This window comes from Lepidothrix coronata, unplaced genomic scaffold (genome assembly GCF_001604755.1).
Source record: "Lepidothrix coronata isolate B3197 unplaced genomic scaffold, Lepidothrix_coronata-1.0 Scaffold14, whole genome shotgun sequence".
Lineage (NCBI taxonomy): Eukaryota > Metazoa > Chordata > Aves > Passeriformes > Pipridae > Lepidothrix > Lepidothrix coronata.
The window spans coordinates 910235-932760 of record NW_016690194.1 but is presented as its reverse complement, the minus strand read 5'-3'; the positions used below and the strand labels follow the sequence as shown (position 1 = coordinate 932760).

The 22526-nt window shown below is 38.3% G+C and overlaps 1 protein-coding gene across 1 annotated transcript in view; it reads right to left on the bottom strand.

Moving 5' to 3' along the window:
• Positions 1 to 22526, bottom strand: part of ADAMTSL1 (ADAMTS like 1) — a 375877-nt gene that overhangs the window by 274790 nt on the left and 78561 nt on the right. The gene's annotated exons all lie outside the window — the stretch shown is intronic.

Genomic DNA, 22526 nt, shown 5'->3' with positions numbered 1-22526 from the left:
AGTGAGGTCCCCAGGACGTAGATTTGTTTAGAGTGACCTTCTCTTAGATGGATGGCCTTACAGGGCTAACGAGCTCCATCTGCCCGGGGGGGCCGGGAATTGAACCCGGGTCGCAGCGGTGAGAGTCCTGCACCCTAACCACTAGACCACCAGAGGCCCCACTTAGTGCCATAGTCTAGTTGTATTAGGTCATAGGTTGGACTCGATGATCTCACAGGTCTCTTCCAACCTAGTTGATTCTGTGATTCATTTTCTTTCATAATTACAATGAGTGCAGAATACTCTATGAAGTCATAGAGGAGAGTCAACTGACAGGAGCAAGCTGGAATTCATGTCAGGAAAAAAATGTATTCCCATTGTTTTGACAGATGCAGCAGAGAAGAAGGAAAAATTACATAAGAAGATAAAAAAGGAAATATCTGGAGAGCAGAAGAGGACTGTTGGGGAGATAGTTTTCTGTACAATATTTTTTAGCTTTTCCATAGATCTTTTTCATATTTTGTCTGCCAGGAAAGAATAGTAGTTTTAAAAAGTCCCCTTAAACACTTTTTCTGTCTCTTTGTTTCACTGCTACTTGAGAAGAAAATACTGCAGTTCTGCACTTGGTAACACAAAAATGTATGAAATGGCCCTGTGATGTCTGTGGGACTCAGGTAACACAGAAAACCTGTGAGTGAATGCTGTGTGGAGAAACAAGCATCAACTGAGCAAAACTGTGGGAACTAACCACTCTTTGAACAAGGTTGTAGGCAGTTAGACCACAGAGCCTTACCTCATACTAAGGGTTGCTTGGCAGGTGACCTGAACAGGTCTTGGGGAGGTCTGAATTATCGAATTCTGTCCAGATCAATCGCAAACATGATCTACAGATGTGATAGTGAGACTCTGCTCACTATACAAGAAAGGCAATCCAAATTGCCCCATTTCCTCCATCAAGGAACTCAGAAGGGATTTTTGGGAAGATTCCTGCAGCATTTCTCAAGTGCTGAATTCCCCCCTCTGATGTTCAACACTTTCTAAAAATACCAGGTAGGTAAGGAAATAAAGTTCTTATCTCTGCTTCTGGTATCTGAAGCCGTAGAGTTTTCCAAATGACCAGCTGTTACCCTGATAGGAATGGAGCAATCAAAGCAAAAGAGAAATAAACTCCCAAGCAACTCTTTAGAAGGAGAAAGGTAAAAGCTTTGGGCCAGCAGAATGGAAAAATAAGCAGTAAGGTGTTAATTCTTTCTCATTTGTGAGACGGTTTAGTGAAAATACCTGAAAGATCATGCAGGCACTCTGCTAATAGTAAGTGGAAGGTGCCAAGACAGGAGCAGAGTCATGCTATAACAACACCATATTCTGCCTAACAGCAACAGGAGAAGGATTCTATCCTAAATTTCTTTTATTGTCATAAATTAAATCTGGAGTTATTACAACGACTAATGAAAACTTACAGAAGCTCCCTGGGGCATTTTGAGGCCAGTCCTGTTCCTAGTTGGTGTCAAAAGCCTACTGATGTGCTAACCAGAAGACACCATGTCTGTAGCATTTCAATACACATTTCTCATAGAAGCACAGAGAACAGCAAGTAAATGTAGCTGACAAATGCTTCCCTCTCCTTTTCCATCTTCTGCAAACAGATAGCAGCATATGCTGTAAATGTTATGAAAGAAGCGGAAAAATCAAGGCAGGCAAGTGTTAATAGGGCTACTTAGAGAGAACTGGTAATAAAAATTGATAGATGCCACCAGATTTCCATGAATTTAAGAGAATTGCATATGCTGAAGGATGAGGTCAGATTTCACACTGAGTACAGTTCCCAGTTCCCATCACTTCTGATAGGAAATAAAATTCTCTTTACCATTCAACATCCATACTGTATATTGCAGCACCAAAATAAAATCATCGTGCTCTGTGCAAATCTTACTTCTTGGGGTAACAGTAATCTATGCTGCTCTCAGCAGAAAGTGAAAAACCTAGCAGAAAAGTACAAAACCCAAGAGCAAGTCTTGAATAACAATGAGGGAATATTCAAATGAACACCTGTAACATTGGGAATGAGACCTAATAATAAAGCAGGACGCGACACCATATAATTTATATCCCCCATTTCAGCATGTCATCACCATGACACAGGATGTCTAAAGTTCCAGTGCATTCAGCTTTACTTAGAATGGTGACACAGCCACAAATGCAGGAAACTGCTGATAGATGTGGAATGCAATTTAAGCATTTCTCACACATATATGTACAATCTCAGTCATGAGAAAAATCTATTTGTTAAAAAAACAAAATCTCACTCCTGACTATGCCAAGGGACAGATTTAATGGGAGAAGAGGGAGGGAAAAATGTTTTGGAAGTTTTTCAACATTTACTCAGCGTCTGAAGACAGAAAAAGAGGAGAGAAAAGATAGAGAAGAAGAAAAAAAAGGCTTCCTTTCAGAGGAAGAAATACCTAATGACATAGTATGCTGTCAAAGCAAGATGAAGCCAACTTGTTGGTGCTGTATGCTTGGATTAATCATACAACAGGTAACCTGCAACTGCAGAAACTGAACTATTTCCTTCCAGTAGCTCTAGGGCCTGACTTGTCAGAAGCATATGCTGATGTTGCTAATGCTCAAAGCTAATGTATATTAACTGCAGTCATTTTTGTGCCAAATCCCTTTACACTTCATGCTCTTTTTCCTTTGTCAGGAAGAAATCACTGCAAATGTAAGCAATTACATTTGACAAAATCTTGTAGATAAATTGCAATAAGTACGGTATGATTCTGTTCTTCACTACTCAAAGAACACAAGAAATTTTCTTTCTATTAACCATTGACATTACCTCAATTTCTATTGCTTTAGTCTCCAGCTCCAGAACAGAATAATAAAAGTGGCCTATAGGCTGGTATTTCTTGATTCAATCTAGTGCTATGTGATAAAAAGCAGCAAAAAATTTCACCTGTTGGGAAAACAATTAGCATACAATCAGCATACATCTTTTAGCAGAAAACTAATCCCTCCTCTTAAGGAAGAAGTATCTGTAATCTTTTTGTTTTCCTTTAAAGTTAATTCTAAGATAACTTCATAGTAACACAACTTGTAAAGTCTTATCAGTTTATCAAACTTGTCAAACAACTGGCCAATGGCCTTTCACTGGAGAGGTATGAATAACTCCTACATACTACACTTTATGAGAGCAAGCCTCTTTTCCTGGTACTGGTGTTGGCACTTTTCTGATGCTGCAATAATATCCCAGGCAAGACAAGAGTCTCCCCAGCACACCTGTTCCTTGGCTCAGGAGAGCCCTGTGCTGGCCAGGGACAGCTCACGACATCAGCTGCCAGTGCAGCATGGACAGTAGATCTCAGCAATCTACGTTTAGGTCAGTGCTGCCATGGCAGAGTTCATGCCCAATAGTCAAGTAGTATTCCTACAGTTGTCAGCCAGGACAGAGTAAATTTCACCCAGGGAAAATAAGATTTTTTTTTTAGAAAAGAGGTATCACAACCAAACACTGTTACGAATAACTCAGTGAATGGGAAAGAAGGCAAGGTTACCACAATACCTACTTTACAACTTCCTTCATTGTGAATAAAATAAAGGCAAAAGAGAAAATATAGGATTGATTCAAGTCAGAAAAGGGTTAACTGCATTTCATTTCTCCATGCAAGAATCAACAGCAATAGTGGCAAGCAATGAAGCTAAAACAAGGCCAAACAAGTGGGGTTAAGCAATGTGCTACTGGCCAGAGCCAGTCATACTCAAGAGTGTTCATTTCTAACCTAGCAATTACTGAGCATAACTGAAAGAACTGTCAGCTTTCAGCTTTTACACAGTGTCATGACTGCTATTAATACTGTACTTCAGATAATTTAGTTGTCAGGACGTGACAAGAGTATTCAGAAGGTCTATAGTATCACACTGCAAAAACGTGGTAAAAGATTTATCAAAATAATTGTGTTGCCTGACAACACCTAAGGTATATTACTGATGGTAATCAGTAGTTTCACTTGCAAATGGATTTCTTTTATAGATCTCAACCCTCCTCCCACCACTAGATGCTTATGAGTCCATGGGCTAAGGAGTACTGTATTTGTTTCAAAGGAGAGCTCACACCGCCTCTGCCAATAGCCATATTAATACAGACAGGCTTTGAAAATTATGCTCTGCAATCACTACTAGCAGTAATGATGACGGACCTCGAAAGGTAGGAGAGATGAGCAGCATGACCAGTACCACATGGTGGAAAAGAAAGAATTCCTCTCTTTGGTATTCAGAAAGCACCAGTCATCTAAATGTCTGGCTAGAAGTAAAACATCAGCCACAAACATAGTTCATACCATGACTGCCCACTGCAAAGACAGACACCTCATGCATTAGGCCTAGCAGAGAGTTTGGTCAGGAAGGCAAAGAACCACAGGGATGAATAAAGGGAACTAAAACAGACTCAAACATTTAATGCTGTCATTTAAGGTTCACATTCAAATGAAGTCATTATTTACTAACCCTAGCAGTCATCTGCCATTGAAGGAGCTCTTCCATAATATCTGTAACACGCCATGAAATATTTATCTAATCTGATAGCTGTAAATACTGAGGTCCCTAAATGGAGAGTCTAACTATACTTTTACCTTAATTCTGCTGAGAATTGCAGTTTCAACAAAACCCCATATTATGCTTTGCTGTCTTTACAGCTTTTGCCTTGATGAGGTGGAAGATAAAATCAGTCTTCTACCTCTGGTGGTTTGAAAAATCTTTTCTCTGAAGTAGTAATGGTTTGCCCCACTGATAATACTGGACCAATCAATAGTCCATGTGCACCCTACAGAAATTACATGCCCATAGAAACAGAAGAGAAGGTGGTGAACATAGTTTTTAGAAGAGAGGTAGCCATGATCTGATCCACGAGGAGGTAGGGGGCCAGTGAGCCCCTCTGGGGGCGAAGGGCCCCCAGTCCCCAGCTGAGGCTACGGGAGACCCAGTATAGTGTCAAAGCTGGACCGGGTCCCGTAATCAAGAGCTGAAAGAGTTTCCTTACTGTCAGAAGCAGCAGAAAACATTGAAAGTGGCAGCAGAGCAGTCCTGAACAGAGACAAGGGTGGCTAAAAGCCAAAAGATAGCCAGTAGCAATGAGATAATGTGAAGCCGGCTGAAAGACGAAGAGATGTTCCTGCAGGAGGGAGAGTTGGCAACAAAACAGAGGAAAACTCAACAGAGCTGGTTTGGGGTAAGACTGTATTACTTTCCCAAAAACCCAGAGACTTCCTGAAGAGGGGTGGACTTCCAAACCCTTAGGGAGTCCCGAAATGCAGCAGCAGCTAGAGAGAGAGAAAAAGGAGCTGAAAAACACAGGAGTCGTCCTGAGAGCTGAGCCAGGACGGAATGCGGAGGAGGTGGCCGTGCCCTCTGCTGCTGCTGCTGTTGCTTCTATCATGCTACCGAGCTGAGACAGAGCAGAAGAGCTTTGGTAAGACTGAACTGAAAGCTGCCTTCAATGTTCTAACCCAAGAGGAGTGAAGATCTACAAGGAAATCCCCCGAAGGCTTGGCCTTGGGGTTGGAATTTCCACAAAGTAAGAACAAAATCCTGACTGCCATACGTAAATCTGCTGCCTCAGAAAAATGAAGGACACTAACCAGTGCCACAGAAAACTGAAGTGAAGGAACTGTGGCCTGAGAAGTGACAGAAAGACTTTTCTCTTTTCTTCTTGGACTTTTATTGAAGAAAAGGAGAAATTTAATTTAATGTAAATATATATGTGGGTGTAAATAAACCTTTGCAAATATTTTCCCCTTCCCCCAATAACTAATGGTTGTGTTTTGTCTGAAAACTCTCCATATGAGGTGAAAAAGATATCAAGTCCATACCATCACTAAGCCCTGTCACAGGGGCAAACTGTGGGAGGGGGGCTTGAACTTAAAAAATAGATTCCTGGGAGTTTCAAACCACCACACCACCTCAGCAGAGGATGGATACTTCCCACCCAGCCTGCAGTGCTGGGACAAGAGGAGACAAGTGTTTGTCCTTTTTCTGGCTGCACACAAGTGAGCAGAAAGGCAGTCAGCTCTCTTGCATGCATGAACACATCACCCATGATGAACTATTAAATGCTATTCAATTTGTTAAGTGCTTATTAAAGTTGCAATCATATGAATACCTGCATTGTGCACATCCACAACAGAAATAATTCCCAGTACACTTTATTTATGTTCTAAACCTCTTAACATTGTCATCTGCTTCTTCAGTTTTCTAAAGGAATACAGACTACCAGAAGACATGCTGCTCCTCAGAGATCTTAATTCCAGATCAAGGAGAACCCTATTAATTGTATTTGTAGTTGATTGCACCTTGGTTTCTAGTATCCTTTCATGTTTTTGTGAGACCCTTGAAAATGAATAAGGGCCCTCTTCCCATGGTAGTGGTAGTTCATACTAGCACCATCCTATGTGATTTCTCTGATGACTACTTCAGCCCAATCTGTAGAGTTTCCTTTAATAAGGAAAATATTTGGGTTTTTTTCTGCTACATATGTTTTTCTTCAGAAAATCAACTTGGGAACAGGAAAATACAAAACACTTGGGGTAAACAATAATTTTTTATTGTTTACTGTCTACTACTGTTCTTAAAATTTTCTCTCACTGCCCTCTACAGGGTTTGCTGCAGAATGAACTTGAATGCGCTGCAAAGCAGAGACACCTGCAGCTGTTCTGAGATTAAAAGGAAAAGACCTCTCTTCGCTCAAAAATATTTTTTTTCTTCAAAGCTGATTCAATTCAGGAGCTGACAAAAATGAGAGAATACAGCATGTACATAGAAGCCTCTTTAGTGTGGAATTTTTGCCTCTAGTCATACCTTTCAATACATTTCTCCCCAGTGCAAAGTCTTTGTCAGAACACCTGACATCCAGTTATACCTGGAAACCTTTTCAGTGTTCAAATTTTTCATTATCATCCAAGCAACAGTTAGTTGATATTTCAAAAGGCTGTTCGATATCAAGAATTAAAAAGATTTCACTATAACAAAACCTCAACATTGAGGTTTCTGTGCAGAGCAGACACAGCTACAAAACATAAAAAAAGAATGGTAATTTCATTTCAGATGTCTGTATCAGCCTATTCCTTATCTATCTAAGTTTACATGCTGAATGTACATTTCTTTTCATTCTTCCAACTCTACTCGCCCTATTGCATGCCTGCCCAAAAATACAAGCAAGTAACAATATTTTTAATTTCTCTAGTATGAAGGTATCAGAATACTATAATTCAGTGCACTGAAGATCTAGTTAATAGATTTAGTTACCATTTTCCCCCACAAATTTGAGCCATTTCCAGCACTCCAGAGTATCAATACAGAATCATTTAAGTAAATTACTTCAACTTTTCCTCTGTCAAGATCTTTGTTCTGTATTGAATCATGCACTCTGGATAATGAACAGTCCCTTTTTCTTATGAACAGTATTTTAAAATTAAGCAACTTAGTAAAAACGTACATTTTGGTTATTTGACTAGCAAATGACTATTTGCATTGCTTATTCAGCACGGAAACTATTTCACAATATTGTGTCTAGTGGCTTTGTAAAGCCAATTACTGCCTAAAGATTTTTTCATTCTTTTTACTGGAAAGAGCTTCACTTACATATGAGGTAGACAGATGTTATTCCTTGTAAAAACCAGACTACATGCAAAGAAAAAGGGAGAAAGCCTTTTACATGTTTCTTTCCATTTTATAGGAATTTTAATCTACTTTAAAATGCACTGAAAAGCACTGGGAGGCCATATGATCCTTTGGTTCTGTCAAATGGTCTGTTTCAGCTTCAGACCTAGCCACGGTCTGAAGCCTTTGAAGTATCTACAAATTGGACTTACAGTGCCCTCAGCAACTCAAGGGAGGAACCAGTGGTTTGAAGGAGAAAAAAATCCTCTGCTTGCAGCCAAGTTTTGACTTATCTGTCAGCTTTGGTCCAATCCAAAGCTACTTCAAAAGGCTTCAAAGTGCAGACACAGCGGCTGGGCCTGAAGTTCACTTTGCAGATTTTAGGATCCAGGACTCAATAACATTTTCCAAAATTAAATTGTAAACGGATTAAAATTAAGTCATACAATTGAATACATACTCCAACTCAATTTCTACGACTTTGCAATCTACTGATAAAATGTACTCTAGGAGAGGTAGACATTTGACAACAAACATTTTTTTAATGTTGGTACAGTTTAATTTTATAACCTCTGTTCTATCTGTGAAATAACATGAAAAGTTATTAGAAGATAACTGTCTATTTCAGGTGGTGAGTAAAGCCGGCCTTGTGCCCTACTGCTGAGCTCAAGGTGAGTCACTGCTTTCTCATATTGTTACACACAGATCCTCAACGTATTTAAAACATACGTTCAGATTTATGAATACTTTGGCTCATTACTCCTTTCGTTTCCCAAGCTTTTTTCAGGCTTTTTAATTTGCCAGAATATACAACAGTGTTTTAAAACACTCATTCATTAAAATATACTAATTTAAGTAAGTCTAAAAAATGTGGAATTCCATGGTCTTCCTGCTAAACACAGAGTAATTATTAATGCTACACATTTTACCAGGAGTTCTTTTTTTGGGAGAGGAGAACAAGCATGGGAAGAGGGTGTTTTGGGGAAGGCTACTTTGGATGGCCATTAAATCTCCATTCTGCCTTGTCAACAGCAAGAATGGGAACTCTAGTTGTCATATCCCAACAAGGTACTGTAGCCTCTTGGTCAATGGAGAAGATTCTCTCTCTGTGTCTTCCTTTTTGAACTTGCTCCTAGAATCATAGATTTGTTTAGGCTGGAAAAGACTTCTGGGATGATCAAGGCCTTAACACCACCAAATCCTCCTACATTAAGCAAAGAAATATTTCCTTGTTCAGGAAAAGGGAAACTGATTCTGCATTAAAATATCTCTGTAAAATGTGGGAATGTCAGGTAGTATTTCTCTGTTACTGGTACCATACACTTTCTGTCCAAGGTGAAACTACTTCAAGAAAAGAGATGAAAAACGCAGTCTGGGATAGGAGAAAGTAGTCAGTCTTCTGAAATGCAGGAGCAAATAGATGTTTCGGGCAAGTGGATTCAGCAAAGGAACTCCCCGTTTGCGTCCACTGCTTTTGTGATCTCTCAGAGACTGACTACCCGGCAGATTGGCAAGGAGATACAACAGCTTTTAGCTCTGTCATTCAGCACAGAAGCTGTCTAGCTGTGGAAAAACATGAAAGTGTGTGCTGGCTTCTCTGCTTTATAATATCTGTTGGTTTTGTTGAGTCATGGTACACCCCTTGCTGCTGGCACCTACTCTCTGGGTTTTGTCCACTTTGGCTGCAGTGAAGGGAAGCAGTAAAATCTGCTCCAGATTACTTTTTTTTACAGTGAGGTAGCAGAACGTGGATGATTCTTGCAAAACTTCCTGAAAAGCGGAAAGGTGCTTGCTCTCGAGGACAGAAGTGTTTTTCTCAGTTCACATCACAAAGGCTTTTGTCATAGGCATATAAATTATTCAGAGTGGTCTTATGTATTATTATCCAAGTCTGGAAATATCCAATAAAGAAGGGAAACAGCCAAAGGATGGCTGCCTTTGTGCTGACATGCCTCTCTTCAGGGAAGGAGTACTGTAATATAAAAGCATCCAGTTCAATTCACATGGTATAGTCTAAATTTGTAACATATGAGGCATATAAAAGACATAATGCATTTCAAAAGAGCTGGGCAAGCATGCTCATGCAGTGCAAAAGGAAAAGTTTATTTATTTAGAACATGCTGGGAATCCTGAGTAGTGATCATCAATCAAATACTTGGCATCAACATTTGTGGTTAAATGGATTAATGCAACTGTCTAATTAGATGAAGCACTGTAGAATTCCCTTCAGATATACAATTGTTAATTAGGCAGAGTACTGTCATTTAATGTTCCCCACACAGCTACTTCTGTTACACCAAACATTTCCACTGACAAATGGCAATGCTTAATACCACTCGGAAATTTAATGAAAGAGCTTAGGGCAGGAAACAGAAGTAAATGCTTCAAATAGCTGAGAAATAATTTGGGTAAGTAGGACATAATCACCCTTATATGGCTAAGTCTCCAACTGAATGAGTGAAAACAGTTCAGAATTCTTTAAAGTCCACTTGTGAACACATGATCTCTTTCCTGTGCCTTTTTCTTTTTTTCCTGCAGGTTCATCTCTAGTGTTTTTATCAACATTTTATTAAAACAGTCAATACACCAACAGGCTGAGCAATTTCCATATTGCACTGAGTCTGGTTGGGATGGAGTTAACTTCCTTCACAGCAGCTTGCATGGTGATGTGCTTCGCATTTGTGGATAAAGCAGTGTTGATAACACACCAATGTTTTTGCTGTGGCTGAGCAATGCTTGCACAGCATGAAGGGTTTCTCTCCAAACGCCTGCATCCCTAAAGGCCAGTAAACTTAGTGAGGGTCAAAGGTGGGGAGGGAACATGCCTAGAACTGACCTAAACTGAATTTCTGAGTATTCTGAGTTTCTTTTCTGTATTTGAGATGGAAAAATAAACAGTTTTTAAAAAGCATAAAACATATATTAACAAATGAAATCTTTTTGTCCAGATAATTTCTCAAAAGTTTTAAAGGCTCAGGCTGAAGAAATAGTCACTCTTTCCCATTGCTTTCTGAAGCCAGACATGTGGGGGCTATCCCTCTAGAAGAGATTAGCTGGCTTTCCTAATGATCTTGCTACTCAAAAGCTGAGAATGAAGAAACTGTAACTGTCTGAATTTTTGTGTTATATTTGTAAAAAAGGTAAGTGTGGAGAGAAATGAAAAAAATCAATTATGCATTCAAGGTAAAAAACAGAAACTCAAAAAATCCTGAACAATAGACATTGATCTAAATTTTAGAAATCTTTTCAGCTAGAAATCAGAACTACCTCTTCTGAATATGTACTCTCAAAAAAACTTGTCATCAAACTAATTTCAAATTTAAAGACTCTTCTAATCAGAAGAAGTCTTATTTTATGTTAACTTTTGTATTCACAATCAAAAGGTAAGGAATGGAGAAAAGCAAACATTTGGTGTCTGAATCCTTCAGCAACTACTACAGGGAAAGTTTAAGTGAAAATATCAGCTATAGGTACATTTGGAGGCAAAGGAACAAAAGAGGTTATAGTTCCTTTTTGCACTTCTTCTCTCCTACCAAAAGAAATATCTTCTCTCAAGTACAGAACTTTTCTAAATTGTGCTTCTTTAGACAGATAAGGATATTTTAAGAAAAATCCAGTAAGTATTGCCTCTGAGTTTTCTAAGGTTGAAATCAAAAGTATTTCTGAATAGCACACTATTCTCATGGGAATGAAAAGTTTGACCAAGATAAAGAAGTATGCAAATGAAGAAGAAATAACATGGTCTGATATACAAGTTATAATTGTAGCTTTAAATAACAAAAAGAGAAGATAAGCCTGTATTTTCCAACAGCCAGCATCTCATTATCTTGGCCCTACACCCACCTGCTTTTAAAACATTTTGCAAAGTACCTACACAAGAATTAAGGGGGAAAGGAATGGGAAAATTAAAAAACAGAAAAGGAGAATCTTCAGGGTACAAGAGTCATTTAAGTATGCCTCAACTTGTTTCAGGCTCTGAATCAAAGTACAACATTTTGAAGGATAGCCATGAATAAGTTATTTTATCTGAAGAATCAGTTTAAAATTGTTTCACATCCTGCAACTTGTAATGACTTTTAGTTTGCATGTCCCATGACTTTTAAAGCTGACTTTTATTTCCTGCTGGTAAAGCATACCAAACAGTAGGCAGAAATACCCATTGCCCTACAGCTAATAGAAGTCAGATTATGTTCTAATTAAGCAGTAAGGATGATGACTCATTATATGATCCACAGTATTCATAAATGAAGCAATCAAATGTGGATAAGGTTTACAGAGCAAGATGTATGTAGATAATTCATATCTACAGCAGGTTACCAGAAACAAGAACTCTGTGATTTACCAAATGGCTTTGCAGTCTTTACAGTATGGTTAGAATTCTTTTCACTAGCCTTTGGAAATGCAGTACGATCTTTTTTATAATCACTTCTTAACTTTCATTAGCTTTTGTTAACTACCAAGATAATGCTTCTTTGTTGGAAATCCTTCTAGTTAATTATCCTTTTAAGACAACATGCTTTGCTTTACAGCTAAATTTCAGCTGTGTTTTGTTGAAGTTCAAGGGAGAATAAAATTACAGAGTGAAACAAGGACATGGCACAGAAGCATTAAAAAGTCCTTTATCCCATGCATAAAAGTCAGAAGAGACTTGAAGTGGAAGACTATTTTATTTTACTTCCAGTAGGTTTCTCAAATTCAATTCAATCCACAATGAAATTCTAAGATGGACTGAAGAACACAGGACTTGTTTTCAAAATATAGCCACTATTCATTTATAGGAAACAAGATGTAGAAATGATAAATTAAAAGCAGACTCATCCTATTTGTGAAATTCACAAATAGCTTCATTTAATGTAAAATTAAAATGAAGTCTATCTATGCTTAGAATTAAAAGTGAAAATTTGGGGAGTTTTGCATCAGAATAAAAAAAAATTAAATGTAGTTGTTAACACAAGTATGCTTTTCAACATGGTGCTAAAAAGTCCAGAAAAAGAGAAAAAAACCCAGTACTTGTTCTGCTGGTGGGAATACCACCACTTTCTTTATCTCATATTATCTTGAAACATTCTATTTGACCTTGGGGATATGGAGATACAAAACTTCCATAAGATTTTTGGCAGGACAGGTCAGAGGATACAAATAAAGAAGCATCTGAGAAAACGAATCCTAACAACACTGAAACAAGCATACTTTTTGACAGATGACAGTGCAGTAGATTGAGAAGTAACGGGGAGAGCATTTGAAGGAGTTCATGACCACTGCAATTAACAAATACATGTTTTCTTTTCACAAGCCTGAAACACAGGCAGTAGATGAAAAACAGCAGTAGATGATTGTTAGCATCCTAAATGATAAAACACACAGGGTATAGCCAGCCCTTATATTTATGTAATATATAAAAATATATGTTTATATTTATAATTACATTTATGTGTTATTATGTGTTACAGAGATCATGTTAGACTTCAGGTTCCTTTATTGGCTCAGAACAGCAGCTGGAAAACAGAAGTTCTATTCTCAGTTCTGTTTGAACCAAAAGTGTCTTTTAAGTCACTGAATCGGTATTTCTCTTTCTGATGTACTTTGGATTGTCAGCTTCCCAAGGCAAGGACTGTCTCTGATTTCTGTGCATGTAAACAGTTCCTAGTACAGAGCAGTTTCATGCTCAGCTGAAGTGTTTAGGGTTATGTTGTGTATTTACAGGTGTATGTGTAACCAAAAACTTAGTTCAGTTTCTAATGTTTCATTAGTTTTACAAAATTGCAAGTCCTTCTAATTTCCAATAGTTGTTGACTACTTTGTTGGTGCACTCCAAATCTTGGTTAGGAATTCTGAAGGGGCAAACCACCAGATTCCTTTTTGCGTTCTCCCTGAAAACAGCAGTTTAACAACTGCCCCTCTTTCTCCAGAAATTCAGATACTATCTGCAGCTGGGTATAAATCTCAAATATTCTACCTTGTCCGGAGAAAAAGCTGGCAAGGCAAAAGTCCAGTCTCAGGTAAATGTTACAGAACTGTGGGTTAGCATTAGCAGCTATAACAAATACAAAATCATGTTCACTGTGTTGAAATGTCTGGGAACTGTTTCAGGTAATATCTGTGTTCAAGTCACCCTTGATTAAAAATCAAGTAAACACCACACTAAATATTTTTTTATCATAAGGAGACAAAATTTCCTATAAAGACTTAAACAGGAAGGCCTTACAATTACCACAACTTTTTTTTTGCTGTTAACTCATCACTCTGTCACTGAAAGTTTAGAAGCCAGAGGCTTTGTTACATGGAGAAGGAGCCATGTACTCTGTGATCCAGTGTTTCTACACCTGTGGCTTTGGAATAAAAATACAATCTCAAAACACTAGGTTACCTTGTAGCGGAAGTGCTGTTTTTCATGAGTAGTATAAAGGACAAGCCCTAAAAGATTAAGGCTTTAAAAAAAAAATCATGAGATTTGGCAGCACTGTGAAACCAATATCATGTTATTGCTTTTGCACTTTTCCCCCCTTTCCTCACAGACTTACTCAGGTTTGGATATTTAGTGAGCCAGAAGAAATGGTCCAACTACAGATTATTGTGCAGAACATCTACTGGCAGAGGCAAGTGAACTCCCTTTTCCCTGACCTTCTGGGAGGGCTGAAGGAAGCAGCTTCTATAAAAATAGTCAGAAGGATCCTATTCCATGAATTCTCTTTCCAAATACAAGAAAGCTGTATCAGTCTGATGAATAATTCAGGAAAAGAGAGAATAGAAAGGTGCCATTTTTCAGCCACATACTACAGGGGACTTCTTGTCCCTTTGGAATCTATCCCAGACCGGACAGAAGCAGTTCTAGCAATGCTTTTAAGGAGGCTACAGTGAAAACATAATAAAAGTTGCTGTAGGCTGGATGGGTACCCACAGGAGTTCTAGCAACTCTTCCTACAACTGAGCAGATGAAAGGAAATGAGGAAAACAAGCTGTGTTTCCCTGCATAAACAGGACTGCATAAACAGGACTAACAGTAAAATATAACAGAGTACTAGTCTTCCCTAGGGGCCCCTGGTGGTCTAGTGGTTAGAGTGCAGCACTTTCACCTCTGCAACCCGGGTTCGATTCCCAGCCCCCTGGGCAGATGGAGCTCGTCAGCCCTGTAAGGCCATCCATCTAAGAGAAGGTCACTCTAAACAAACCTGTAAGGCCATCCATCTAAGAGAAGGTCACTCTAAACAAACCTACGTCCTGAGACCCTCACTGCCACTGTCCAAGCTTACTCAGCCCCGGTAGATGAACCTCAGGATTAAAGGGTGGGCTCAGTTCAGCGCACGCTGGGTCTCACCTAAAAAATCCACTGCACAGGCTCGAAGGGTTAATGACCTTTCCCAAATCTTCGCTCGCGAAGACTGGCCATTATTTATTATTATATTACTACAGGGGACTTGCACACAAGTATTGTACCATTCACAAATCTAATGCCAAATCTCATTAACAAAGAGTTAGGGATGTGAAGTCAGTCAGAAAACTTTTTACTAATCCTGCTACTAATAGTACTGTTATTACCACTACTGCATAAGCCAAACCAAGAGAATATTATGAGAAGTAGTTATCTGTGGTCGAAAGTGAGAAGAAAAAACAGCATCCAGAACCTCAAGTAGATCTGACTTAGTCTTTGAGGATCTTGGCACAGAGGACTCACTGTAGAGGCATGCTTTTCTCATGAAACTAAGTACATCCTTCTTAAAAGCCAAAAAAATGGGATATGGTTTGAAATTCATGACAGAAAATTCACATACAAAAGAAAAGCAAGCTAGCTTGAAAAAGTTCTTCAGGAATAACCAGCAGCTATGCTAGTTACAAATGGCATGTGGTGGCAAATAATATTGCTTGCATATAATGTTCTCCAATCTCATAAATTCACTACAAGACTAACCACCCATTGCTATAGTGCCTGTGAGGTTTTTTAGGCAAACTACATTAAAAATTGCTCTGTCTCAGAATCACTTGATATGTAGAGAACACAGTTTTACTCAGAGTAACCAGAGGGATGCATTTAACCAATATGTACTAACATATGCAATATTATTTAACTTATGCCAGTCTAGGGAACAAAAATTGAAAAAATTAGTTTTATTTCACATACCATATACAAAGTCCTCAAAGAAGTATAAGGCTTCTTGATCTCATGCAATAGAGTTGACTTCAGCCCAGGTATCCAGCTGATCATTCAGGGAAAAATAACTTAGATACTAGAATCAGTTTCTACTCCTGTCCCTGAATACTGTGAATTCAATAACTGAGGATCGAATACAGAGAAGTATCAGGGCTTGAATGCATCGAGGCTTTCTGACATTTACCAAACACAAGTCATATTCAATTTTTTTTCAATCCCAGCCATATCAGTTCTATACACTCTTTCTAGATATAAATGTTAGAGTCTCTCTCCACAATTAAGTAATTAACCATGCACAATTATATTACAGTTATATGAACAGATAGACTTGACCTTATAAAAAAGTCCAGTATCTCAGACCCAAAAATTGAAGAGATTCACATTAATCTGCAATAAATTTAAAGTGTCTGGCAGTAATCAAATTCTACAAAAATTATTTAGCTCACATGATAAATTTTTAGTATATGTCTCAAGAAAGAATTCAGCCTGACATTCAACCAGCAATTTCATAGAAAGTCTATACCATCTTTTTTTCACCATTCATTCATTGTTTTGGATTATTCATTTATTCATTTATTTATGGATAAATCTTTATACCAAAACATTCAAAATCTTCTTTGTCCATATAAAACCTGCAAATTATTTACTGCTATATAAAATTTGAAAATATAAAATACATCAAACTTGCAATGTTCCTGAGAGTATTTTATTTGCACATGCCATTTCATTTCTTCATCATATAAATTAATACAGTAATCAAGACTCTTCCCAACTCAATAGAAAATTGAGTAGGTCAGCTGATAGTTCATCAGCTGTGTATTTGTGAATAGTATAAGCTCATAATTATGAATGGGCTCCAGATAAAGCCTACAACAACACTTGCAAAAATATTATGAACAAATGTTCTATACTGGGAAAAAAGAAAACAAGGCTGAAGCAAAGCCAGAAGGACAAGATAACCTATCAAAATAGAATCAATATTAAAAATAAATCAAAGAAAGATAAGAGAAGGGAAAAGACAGTAATATTCTTTAAAGTTTTCAAACTCAAATTATGCAGTAAAAAGGGGAAGAAAATGTGGCCAAAAATAGTAAATGAACTTTTAGAAATTACAACTCAATTCTGAACTTTTTCAGTAATAAGGTTGTTGGTTGCTTTTTCAGATAAATTATATCCAGAAAAACGCGAAGAAATTAATCTGAAGGACAAAAGTAGGAATTGAGGGGTTCCTTATGAACAGCAATCAGCAATTCAGATACCCAGAATGTTAATGACTGGAAAACAAGGGAAAACAAGGTTAAGAGGGAAGAAGACAGTCAGATAATTCCAGTTAACAAAAAAAGAATGTGCTTTTAAGAAACATTGATTTATCTCCACAATATTCCTGGAAGAAACATTATCTTATCTCAAAAAAAAAAACAAAACAAAAACACAAACAAACAAACAAACCCAAACAAACGAACAAAAAAACCCCAACCAAACACCAAACAAAAACCAAAACCAACCAACCAACCAAACACCACAAAAAAAAAACCCTGTGAAACACTTTCTACACTCAACCTGGAGCTTTTATTCCATTTATTCCATTATGCCACTTCAGCCAATGCAGAATTCTTTTTTTCTCTATCATTGTTAAGTTTCACTGTAAGAGACCCCTTGCAAGAACAGCTCCTGTTAATTGCTCTGTGATATTCATTGAAAAATGGGTATCTTGTAAAAGTTGCAAAGCAGAAATCTTTGAATGGTTCATAGCAATTAAACCTAATATTTATCATAGAATCATATAATACCCCAAGTGGGAAGGCAACCCACAAGGATAATCAAGTCCAACTCAGCCCTGCACAGGACCATCCCCAGGAGTCACACCATGTGCCCGAGAGTGTTGTCCAAACACTTCTTCAACTCTGTCAAGCTTGGTGCTGTGACCACTTCCCTGGGGAGACTGTTCCAGTGCCCAACCACCCTCTAGGGGAGGCATGTTTTCATAATATTTAACCTACACTCCCCCTGACACAAACTCATGATGTTCCACTTCCCCTCCTGAGGAAGCTGTAAGACTATTTCATCTGTTTCATCTCTGTACTTTTATTCCTAAGCACAAATTTAAGTAATCAGAATTTACTTCTACACCCACAGTGTACATCAATGGCACCAACAGATGCTACAATCCCATGTAATTTTTTTAATGAGAAATTTGGTATATTGTGTCTTTATAGAATAAGGATAATATTCAAACTACTACTGTTTTACTGTGCAGATTCCAGCTGATTACATCAAGCTAAATCAAATGGACCTTTTGGAAGAGTAGATGGAAAAATAATAGTCAAAACAAGTACAGATAAATAATTAAAAGTTGAACAATGGTGATTAAGATGCTTATGGGGAAGATGCTATTTCTATATGTCATCCAAGATTGCAAAAGGGTTTTCCAATGCCATGATCCAAAGAAAATACTCTTTCTTGAGGAAAGAACTTAGATGGTGGAAGAAAAAGGTTCAATGAGCATCCAGTACTCTAGGTGAAACAGCAGAGAGCTATTTGGGATAAAAGCTGGGATGAAACCTGGCAGCTATGCTCAGTCATGGTATATGATGATACTTCTGGGTTAAGATGGAAATGCATTACTTTTAATTACTTTCTCCTCCACTTACCAAGCACATGTAGGCAGAAAAAAATAAAAAGTTTAAGACATTTCTTACTACCTAGTCTTCAATGTCTTGTACAAGTAAAACATAAATCAGCTTGTCCAAGAGTACTCAAAGACTGCAAAAGCAAATGTAGGAGGAAAAAATGTATCTAGTTATCTTTACTGAAGGAGGGGAAAAAAGTCTAACTCTGCAAAATACCTTTGCTTTAGGTAATATCACGGTCCCGTTCCTAGCGTTACAACACTATTCTGGCACTGTGTTATTTTACAAGAGTTAAGCAGATAATTTCCATGCACATGTTAATGGTCTTTTTCACGTATTACAAATTTATAGATGATGCAGAATATAAAGGTTCTGGGACAAGCTACTTTCATCTGATAAACAAAAGGAATGTCTAAATCTCAAGTCAGTTCACCCATTCCTCTTATCTACAAGCAATTGTTCTGGAAAATCTGTTCCTAAATGAAGGGCCACAGTATAGCTGGGTGGCCAATATACTTAATGTCAGATGTAATCTCACCAATTGGCTCCAACAAAATCACTGTTCTGTCAGGCTCAGAAAACAGAGAATTGCCTACTAGTGAGGAGCTACCATGGGACAGAGTCCTCTTGTCCTTTTTGCAAAGAATGAAATACACAGAAAGAAAACAAGGAAAACTGCCACTAACATTTTTGATATGGTCATTCCATGCAGGTTCATATACTGTGTGTTGATTTTGGATGGATGCCACATGCCGCCCAGAGCCACTCCATCACTCACCCTCCTCAACTGGACAGGGGAGAGAAAATATAATGAGGCGCTCATGGGTTTGAGATAAGGAACAGGAAGAGATGACTCGGCAACTGCTGTCACAGGCAAAACAGACTCAACTTGGGGCAATTAATTTATTACCAATCAAATCAGAGTAGGGTAATGAGAAATTAAATCTTAAACTACCTTTCCTCCACCCCTGCCTTCTTTCCAGGCTCAACTTTAATCCTGATTTTCTCTACCTCGTACCCCCAAGTGGCTCAGGGGAATGAGGAAAGGGGGTTCAGTCAGTTCATCATGTTGTCTCTGCCATTCCTTCCACAGGAGGACTTCTCACACTCTTCCCCTGTTCTAGCCTGGGGTCCTTCCATGGGAAATAGTCCTTCATGAACTGCACAGACATGAGTCTTTCCATAGGCTCCAGTTCTTCACGAACCACTCCAGTGTGGGTCCTTTCCAAAGTGTGCAGTCCTTCAGGAACAGGCTACTCCAGCACAGCTCCTCCATGGGGTCACCAGTCCTGCCAGAAATCATGCTCCAGTGTGGGCTCCTCTCTCCATGGAGCCACAGGTCCTGCCATGAGCCTGCTCCAGTGTGGGTTTCTCAAAGGGTCACAGCCTCCTTCAGGCATCCACCTGTTCTGGCATGGGGTCCTCCATAGGTTACAGTTGGTTATCTGTTCCACCAAGGACCTCCATGGACTGCAGGAGCACAGCTGCCTCATTATGGTCTTTGCCACAGACTGAAGGGGAACCTCTGCTCTGGTGCCTGGAGCACCTCTTCCCCTCCTTCTGCACTGACTGGTGTGTCTGCAGGGCTGCTTCTTTCATATTCTCACTTCTCTGGCTGCCATTGTTGTTGCCCAGTTGTTTTTTTCCCCCCTTCTTAAACCAGTTACCACAGAAGTGCTGCCACCATTGCTGAAGGGCTTGGTCTTGGTCCATCTTGGAGCCAACTGGCACTGACTAAGTCAGACATGGGGAAAGTTTCTGGCAGCTTCTCCCAGAAGCCAACCCTGCAGCCCTCTCCCCCCACATCTTGCCACGCTCACCCAATACCACTGGATATCTAGAACACATCCCACCTTTTTCTTCACTTACCCACAATTATTCTAGTCAATAAAAGCAGGTGGATCTACAAAGTCGCATTCTGCAATTTCTTCACAAAAACACATTCAGGGAGTAATTCTCATTTCCACAGGCCAAGGGCACAATCACACAAGCACATGTGTGTTTCCAAAGATTGAGGTTTCAAGTTCCACCACGACTCCTTTGTCTGGGTTGCCTTCTGAACTGCAGATTGTGAACGTAATAGCATCCTCCACTGGCTTTTAAATTCATTACTGAATGGTCATGCATGAGCATGTTCCCAGTCCTTTATCACCAGCCTCATTATTAGGCACATTTATGCTGTATTCACTGCTCCTTTTCCGGGTATTCCTCCAGGTCATTGACCACCTTTTGGAATTTCATCATTTGTGCTAAAGTTCCACATAAATCAGCCAGAAAAGTATCAGGGAATTTCCTGTATCTGTTGTTTAAGCTGTTTAAAAGTAGCTAGGTAAAATATTTGACAGTATGCTAAAGTACTAAAGAATTTAATTTCCTGCTGAGGAAGTGGGAGTGATAAGGTAATCTAATGCAGCATCTCCCTGCCCAATATCCATAGTTTCTTGATCATTAATGATTTAAGAAAGGGATTTGTTAAGGTAGCTGCTTCTCAGCACTGCTTGATTTTTTTTTTTTTTTTTTTTTTTTACATTTAGACTGTTAATTTCTCAGTTTGATGGTAAATTTTTAAAACCATTGTATTAACAGCAGGGTTTTTTTTTTCTGCATCCATCTTCCATAATCTCCATTATTATGCAGTTATATGTCTCTAAAGCGCTCAGCTCCTCTGTGGCTCAGAGGACAATTCACACCGTATATCATTTCACACAGTCAATTAATTGCAAAATTCCATTTCTCAAGAGAAAAGTAAAGGGAAAAAAATTCCTGAAGTGAGATTTTCACTTGTAGCTTGTAGTGGGTTTGTAAGCCTCCCTGAGAGGGAAATGGAATTAGGATAGGTTCCTGATGTATATTTTACCCAAAAGGTATCCCATACCATGTTACGTCAGCTCAGATATAAGAGAGAGAGGAGGAAACAGTTTTGCTCTTCTCTTCGGGGTAGCTGTGCAGTGGTGGACAGGCTGCTTCTTCTTCTTCAGGAAAATGCCTTTTATGGAGAACTAGTCTTTATTGTTAGCTTTCCCTGTGTGTATGGTACTTATAGTTCCTTTTTTTCCTTCTCTCTGTAAATATAAAACTGCTTTTCTTGGTAAATCCCGGGTTTTTAAGTTTTCTTTTTCGTCTCCTCTTTTCCCTCTGGGGGTGGGGGAGATCTGTGTAGCCTTGGTGGACATCTGGCATTCAGCCAAAGTAAACTATCCCAGGATATCATTCTTTCTAAATGTGCAACAGCAACCAGCACACAGTAAATCCAGCATCTGGGAGTCAGACTTATTTGCACAGACTGTATTAATAAATGCATATTTTTTTATATAAATGAACAAAAACCTTCAAATATGATAAAATATGATAAAATTATAGTTGAAAACAAAACCAGTATTATATATTGTTTTTAAAAGGTACTCGATATTAAATGGACTTTTAATTTTATAATTTTGAAATTTTGTAAAAAGTTAGTTTTTTTCTTTTAAAGATTACTCTAAATTTTTTCAATAGCAGTTCTGCAAACTTTAAACTTGTTTTTCCATTGAATCATTAATGTTAAATATCTTCCATCTTTTTTTGTATAACGCTATTCATTAGAAAAATGACTGCTGATAAAATTGTAGAGACTATGTCTTTTAGACAATGGAAACTGTGTTTTGTATATTCTGATAAAATCTGTTAAACACTGCAGATGGCAATTGATAAGTAGTATTGTTTAAGAAACTATGCACTTGAATTGATGCTTCAATTGTTAATTTTGTATTTATTCACTTTTATACAATTAATAAAATCATCTGAAAATTTATTGTAATAAAGTCTGTGAACCTGAAAAATTATCATAATAAAGACTGTGAGCTACCTGAAACAGCTTGATTTTATTGTATTGTTTGTCCTGCAGATGACACATGTGGAAAACCAATCATAGTTACTCAGAACCAGACAGACAGAATCTTATGATATTAGAGGTTGAAATAAGTGTTTAGGATTTTTACCTGTTTTCTGATATCTGCTCCTTCCATTAAGCCAGGCATTTCCACAGTAAGGAAAGAATTTTTGTGCTGGACTGATATATACTATTGGTCACTATTTTAGTCATCACAAGACCCTCCCTCAGATCTAGGACAGTCACTAGTTTA